The sequence below is a fragment of the Mastomys coucha genome, unplaced genomic scaffold, assembly GCF_008632895.1.
Source record: "Mastomys coucha isolate ucsf_1 unplaced genomic scaffold, UCSF_Mcou_1 pScaffold21, whole genome shotgun sequence".
Taxonomy (NCBI): domain Eukaryota; kingdom Metazoa; phylum Chordata; class Mammalia; order Rodentia; family Muridae; genus Mastomys; species Mastomys coucha.
The window spans coordinates 150,546,636-150,552,677 of NW_022196904.1; the positions used below are offsets into that span (position 1 = coordinate 150,546,636).

At 40.7% G+C, this 6,042-nt stretch overlaps 1 pseudogene; it reads left to right on the forward strand.

The window, feature by feature from the left end:
- Positions 1–4,574: 4,574 nt before the first annotated feature.
- LOC116104249 lies at positions 4,575–4,688 on the forward strand (annotated as a pseudogene).
- The last annotated feature ends 1,354 nt before the right edge of the window (positions 4,689–6,042 follow it).

The following is a 6,042-nucleotide window of genomic DNA, read 5'->3' on the forward strand; positions in this document are numbered from 1 at the left end:
CTGTCTCTCCATCTCTTTGTCTTTCTGTCTCTCTGTCTGTCTCTGTCTCTCTGTCTCTGTCTCTCTTTCTGTCTCTATCTCTGTCTCTCAGTTTCTCTGTCTTAGTCTCTCTCTCATTAATTCCATTTGTGGGCTCCTGGTGCAGGTGGGTCATTTTAGCTTCACATCTCATTAATCACTTGTGGGTCTGGGTTGCTGTGGAGAGCTTTATTAATACCTGGTCAAAAGACAGCTTAATCCATAACATCTTCCAGCAGCAGCAAAGCCAGCTGTGGAGCCAAGGTGTTACTATGTAAGCAGGCTGAAGTAATTTATGCAAACTAACAGGATGCATCTGCAAAGGGAGCTTGCTTGCTCAAACCAGGAGCAAGATGATTGCTTTAACCCTGGCCTGCCTGATTGAGCTTCTGTAAAATCATAACAAAATTGGCTTCTCTATACCTGACATTCAAGTATACACCATCTCTTTTCCCTCTTCAGGACCCCCAATAGATCTCAGACATTGATTCAGATTTTTACATGAAAGTATCTTCACCATTTTCACTATGTCAAATTTTTTAGTTAAGATTAGAAATGTAAAGGTGAACATATATTGATGTTTCTTGTCCCTCCTGAAGAAATCTATATAGCCTATTGCAAGGAAATCATTTCATCTCCTTAATCTTGCATGCATCATGTTAACCAATATTATTTAAACAATAGTTCTGTGTTGTATAGGTTAATGCATTTTATTATTTTAAAAACAGTAACCAAATACAAGTGCCAAATAGATTATACCCCTCAGTGGTAGTACATGTGGTTAGCAATCATGAGATCCTAGGGGCAATCGCTAACAATTATAGTTGGTGAGACAACTAAAGGGAAAGCAAAGTAAGTTCCAGTGTTACATATTTTATTACCAAGGCTCAGGCATTCTAGTGTAGCTGGAGAAAATAGACCAATGCACCCACAGAAATATAGAATTATGTTTTGCCAATTAGCTGTAAAGTACTTATAGAATACCCATGCTACAATCCACAGACCCAAAGAATCTAAATAACAAAAAGAGCCCAAGGGAGAAGATTAAATCTCACTCAGAATGTGAAATAAAATTGTAATCAGAGGTAGATGGAGGGAGGAAATTAGGTAGGAGAGAGGATAGAGAGGGTAATGGGATGGGGGAATCAGGTGTAGGGAAAACCAGGGAAAGAGGGCCAAGAGACTGAATGGAAATCAGCTCCTCAAGGACTACAGAGGCTGGGGCTGGGCAGGGGCATCTCTAGGACTTGTCAGAGACCTGGGATGAAAGAGGCTCCAGGGAGTCTATAAGTACTATTCTAGCTGAGACTCCTAGCAGTGAGGGATAAGGAGCCTGAATTGGCTACCTCCTGTAACCAGGCGGGACTTCCAGTATAGGATAAGAGAACCAAACAAAACAGAACAAAACCTTAGACCCCAAATTTTTCCTGCTTACAAGTAATGCAAGGATAAGAATAGAACAGAGACTGAGGAAATGTCTTCTGAAAGAGTTGGGGGAAGGATTGAGGAATCTGGAGGGGATAGGGACTACACAAGAAGACCAACAGTGTCAACTAACCTGGACTTCTGGGGGCTTCCAGAGATCGAATCACCAACCAAAGAGCACACAGGGACTGTACCTAAGGTCGCCTGCACATATGTAGCAGATATACAGCTTGATAGTCTATATCTGCCTGTGGATCCTATTTCCCTAACTGGCCTGTCTTTTCTGGCCTCAGTTGGACAGGATGCATCTAGTCCTGTAGTGACTTGAGGTGCTACTATGAGTATGTACTCAGAGGGTACCTCCTCCTTCTGAGAGGTGAAGGTGAGGTGGGTATGGGGGGATGGCCATCTACAGTGGCACTGGAAGGAGTGGGAGCTGTGATAGGGATGTAAAGTATATAAATAAATTAATTAATGGGGGAAAAAGTAAAATTTTGCAAAAATTCAGAAAATTATATTCCAGGAGTAAATGTATTATAGTAAAAGATGTTTACTTTAATGGTTTTTTTTAACAAACAATAAACAAAACAGCAATAGAGGCAGATACTTATTGGGTCTTAAAAGTATTATGTAGGTGGGGAGTGGTGAGGGATAGGAGGCCTGTGAAATGACCTCAGTCTAGGTGTGATGGATCACATGCAGCTAGCAAGAACTATACACAGGGATCTGTACAACCAATCCTGGATACTCTCCAAGGGCCTTCCTAGTTTCGATAATTTTTGCATTTGTGAATTAAAAGGGGACTATGGGTTGAAACCTTCATTCTGCAAGACACTGCTTAGTGTTTTACATTGACATTATATACAGTTCCTGATGCATCTGGTCATTGCACATGTGTTTTTCTATGTGCAAGTTGCTGTGGGACCACAGCTGTGACTGCTGGTAATGTAGAATATTGTTTTATTTCTTCAGTACTCAACAAATAGAATCTTGTTGAACTTTTAAGCCAAGATCAAGATTTCATATTTTTTTTCACTTAATAGCACAATCAACATTTCTTGTAGAAACTATAAGTTATTCTCATTACACAGACATGCATACCTTCATCAGCATACATGTCAAATGTGTAGTTCTAAGGAACTGTGGAACCCAACTCTTCAGTTATGAACTACTAAGAAAAATGTGACCCACAATACACAATCAACATTACTTATTTGCAAAGAAAAACAAAATCATGAAATATTCAAATAAATGGATAGAACCATGTCATTTATGCCTAGTGTGGTAACTTAGAACTAGAAAGACTAATATGTGTTCTCTTTCATATAGACTCCACCTTCAAATATTTTGGTTTTTATGTTTAACTCAGAACACAGGCAGAAGCCAGGAGATTAGAAAGAAGCTAATTTGTGGGTAGTAACATGCTAATGAAGGAGGAATAGTAGAATACTGACAAAATGAAAGTAGTGGGGTGTGCTTCTGGGGACAGAAAGGCTTGTATATGCAGGATGTGGGAGCATGGAAGAAATCAATAAGTAAAGAAGGTTTAACCTAAATGAAAGAAGGGTCTGTAAAAAGCAACATAGAAGCCTAATACTGTACAACCCAGCTTAAAACTAAAATAAGTTTAGAGATAGCAAACACACATGAAAAGAGAGATGGGGGAGAATGTCGAAGGTTAAAGGATTAAGCAAGGATGGGGGTAAGTGAATGGGGAAGACAATGGTGTAACAGATGGGTCAATCTTCCATAGGTAAAAGCCCATGGGAACCCACTATTTAGTAAGATAATTCAAAATACAACTTTAAAGACACATTGAAACAGAATCACCTACCTTCCTGACAGTGGACAATGCCACTCCCAAAAGACATGGGGTATTAAAAGGTAGTTATGAGTCCTTATACATTATTGATGAGGAAGGCCACCGGAATCTTCACAATTGTTGAGGTCCAGGTGCTCAGCAGTTTCTTTATCAAGTACAAATCTTGATCCAGATGTGGTCCCATGAATGTGGAAAATTTCAGGCATGAAATAAAGTCTAGGAAGAATGTCCAGGATAAAACAAGGGCACAAGGGCAGGGGAATATAGAAGGAAAAATTAGATCCAGAGGTCAATGACACTGCTTGACCAAGCTCTGCTTGCAATGCTATCTCTAGTAGCCATAACACATAAGTAGCAGTTAGAAAAATAGACTGTTCATTCTTGAAATGAAACCAGAGTGTGTCTCTATCATTACCCTCTTTCAAGGATCCCATGTCCATGATTGTGCTGACCTCAGCACAAAACAACATAAGCTATTTAGGTTGCCATTGGCTTACCTATAATACTTACATTTAAAAGTACTAATGCTGAAGACACTATAAACATTGGGTACAGGATATAGAGAAATCAACTTAAAACTCAACAGGACACTTGCTACTTACCAGCTAGCTTTCCCAGTATTGGAACTGTTGAAGTGTGACTAACCATGTTATGATTAGAGTTGAGGCCTATTCCATAGGAAGTAATTTTGTGCTTGGTACTGGAATTCTAGTCAATGAAAAGGTCATAGGCCCTATGACCTTCATAGGTCATAGGTAGAACTTGCTATTATTATTTTGCTAAGTGGTCTTGTTGCCAATCTTCACTCTAAATATGTAAGCTTGTACTTAGAGACCTGTGTTACTCTCAACTTTGGTGAGGGAAGCTTATTCATGCAAGCTGCAGGAGTCAGTTTGGTGAGCACTCCACCCTCAATAGGACCTGTAGTCCTCCTTTCCTAATTAAAGCTCAGGGAACACCAAGGATGTGGTGGAAGGAAAAAAATGTTAGAGCTGCAGGATGGGGCAAATGCTATGAAATGCTGTCTTCTGAACATGAGATTGCTATCACAATTATGAATTTGTAGGAGCTGTGGCTACCTGTGCAAGAACAAGCTAGCTAAAAGTCCAGCATAGAGGGGGTGAATGATTTTCAGGTTTCAGCCCTTCCAGAGAAAATATTGGCAGCCGAGAGTTGCTCGGGGAGGAAGACTCATTCTTAACTGGGGATGTGACTACAAGTAGTTTCTCTTGCAGTGGATGGACCCATGTAGATGTGCATAAGGGCAGCATTAATTGGGACTTAGTAACTTAAGAAAAAAGACTCACTTGTCTACGGCCATATCACCCTGAACGCGCCCGATCTGATCTTGGAAGCTAAGCAGGGTCAGGCCTGGTTAGTGCTTGGATGGGAGACCACCTGGGAATACCCAGTGCTGTAAGCTTAAGAAAAAAATAAAAAAGAAAGAAAGAAAAAAGACTCAGGAATTTGGCAGGGGTACATGATGGAGATATGGAGGTAGATTGGGGGGGGAATAGGCATAGATATGATCTTTCATCATTACATATGCATGAAATTTTCAAAAATAAGGAAAATAATTTTAAAAGAATATCAACATTAAAATTTGGCAATTGTGTAATTAGTAATGCTGGAGTTTTTTTTTTTTTTTCTCGCTATTTTGCGAGTGGAGTTGAGTTTGTTCATAAGTTTGTGCAGTTCAATGCAGGTCAGCAAAGGCAGTTGAAGCCAGACAATAAGAAGGAGCCAGAAGATTAGAACAAATTGCCAGAGTTAGTTTGAGGCCAAGCAGAGCAATTCAGTGAGAAACTGAGAGAAGCCGGAGTGAATCAGTGAGCTTGGAGAGGGGTTGAGTCAAAGCAGATTTATTGAACCAGCTAGCCAGAGTTCGGGAAGAGAAAAAAAAAACTAGAAAGGGTGAGCTTAATCAGCAGTAAATCTCAGGGGTGGAAACAGTCTAGGCACAGATTAGATTATTGAAAGCCATGACGCTGCCATATTAGGTTAGCATATAGAGGCAGTATGCCTACAAGTCAATTATATCAGTTAAATAAATGCTACTTTTACACTTGATGATTGTACTATTAGTTTGAAAAATAACTGTAATTTGTTTTTGATTACAGGTTCACCATATTTCAAATATTTTTCTTTTTAGAGTTTCTTTGTTTAAGAAACATGGAAATGAAGATTTGGTTCAGCAGTTACAAATATATGCTATTCTTACAGAGGTCCTGAGTTCAGTATCCAGCACCCTTTTGGGAGCTCACAACTATCTCACACTCCAGGCAATCTGATACCCTCTTCTTGCCTCTGGGGACACTTGAAAAGGTATGGGCATATGCAACATAAGTATAAAAAACATATAACTGAAATTTGATATTTTGGTAAAGAAATGTTAACTTGCCAGTCTGTCTGGGCTGGGGTCCAGAGCAGACCTTGGGCGCAAGCTCTGCAGCCAGTCCCACAACACCCAGAGGAAGCTCCACTCCCAGGTGCTCTGACACACCCTGGATCAGAGGTGAGCAGGAACCAACATCTGTCCCAACACTGGGAGTAAGTGGGAACAGCGGGACCAGGCACACAGGAACTCCACCAGCCCAGTGACTTGGGTTCCTTCCAGACTGACTGTCTGGGCTGGGGTCCAGGGCAGATCTTGGGTGCAAGCTCTGCAGCCAGTCCCACAACACACAGAGAAAGCCACACTCCCAGGTGACTAACAAGCCCAGGATCACAGGATCCCAGAATCACAGGATCACAGAGACAGCTTGACTCTGAGGAGT